General features: G+C 47.7%; 1 protein-coding gene across 1 annotated transcript in view; it reads right to left on the reverse strand.

Annotated features, from left to right (window-relative positions):
- LOC119586532 (zwei Ig domain protein zig-8-like) overlaps positions 1 to 1474 on the reverse strand; it is a 130137-nt gene that overhangs the window by 57153 nt on the left and 71510 nt on the right. The gene's annotated exons all lie outside the window — the stretch shown is intronic.

Here is a 1474-nt window from a genome sequence, read left to right on the forward strand (position 1 = left end):
ACTAGAAACATCAACAAACGCGTTTCCTCGAGGCGTCCTTCGCACACTCGGCCGGCGCAGCAGGGCCAGGCCGAGACAGTCCCTCTCCCTCGCCCGCCCTTGCCTGCAACGCTCACACTTTTCTCCTCCTCTCGAAGGGGCGAGGCTCCATCAAATGAAAATCGGTCCGGTTCAGATTATCGCAGTTTTACCTCGACTGCAGATTCGAGATTAGATTCCCGATCGCACAGGGAGGAGAAGCGCAATAAAATGTCTTTTTTTTATAAAAAGAGGAAAGACAGAGGTTTCCCTTTCACGCTCTCTCCTGTTTTGAAGAATTAAGAGGAGGAACCTCGGAGTTAAGGGGGAAGCCTCGGCCCTGGCACTTGCAGGACACGCCAGTTTCAAATATCTTAAAGGAATTTATTTGAATTTACGATTGGAAATGTATGAGTGGCTATTTAGAGATGGATTGAGAGTCGATGGACTTTCAGGTTGTGAAAAAAAAAATAATTTGAAAGAATGATAATTGGCGATAAAACAGAAGTAAATTGGAAATGTGCCCACATCTTAAAATATTTGCACAATAAATGGACTGAATATCTGAATATTTCCATCGTTTCCCAGGGATGGAATACATTGGTTATTTCGATGCTAATAAAAGTAAGCATTGCGAAACTATTTAGCCTGACAAAAATGCAGCACGATTTGCTTTTCGGCACTTTCTTGAAGGAGAACTAAACAGCTTGAATAAAAATAATTTTCGCGGAGTCAGCAGCCCTTCTATTCTGCCAGAATAATAATTTACAGGGAAGAACAGCCTTAGATAGCTTTAAAGATATCTCCAGCTCGCAATATGATCAGCAATTTCGGGCTGAGACTCTCCTCCCAGCGAAGGCGCCCATTCATTGTGGAGCGAGGCTGAGCCCAAAGCCAGTGCCAGGTCGAAGCCCCGAGGAACATAAGCCCGGATTGGGTCTCCGCCGTCTGTCCCGTCCATAATCCGAGTCTCGAATCGAAGGGTCCAATCTCCTGCCTGAGTACCACCTGAGTGACCCCCGAGTGCCTCCCCCGTGTGCCCGCGAGTGCCAAGCTGAATACCCACCGAGTGCCCCATGAATATTCTCCCCCCTCCTCCCGCCGAGTACCCTCCCGAGTACCACATAGTGCCATCCTAGTGCCACTCGGATCCCAAGACGTGTCCACAGAGCCAAGATGAAGGCACTTTTCCCCCCTGCAAGTAATGGCAGTGACGCTGCAAGCAAAGCGACAGTGACAAAGCCCAGCATAGCAGTGAACAACACAGGGGAGGACCTTCACAGAGGGAATGTAGAACGAACATGACGTGTTTTGCAATACGATGAGATCCGGAGAAGAGATAAGGAATAGGGATAAAGATGAATAAGTAGGAAATAAAAGATGATATACCGCAATGGAAGTTTTATGGGGCTACAGATGCTGTGAGATGTTTCCATGCGAGGGGGATGTCAGATCC

This window comes from Penaeus monodon, chromosome 21 (assembly GCF_015228065.2).
Source record: "Penaeus monodon isolate SGIC_2016 chromosome 21, NSTDA_Pmon_1, whole genome shotgun sequence".
Taxonomy (NCBI): Eukaryota; Metazoa; Arthropoda; class Malacostraca; order Decapoda; family Penaeidae; genus Penaeus; species Penaeus monodon.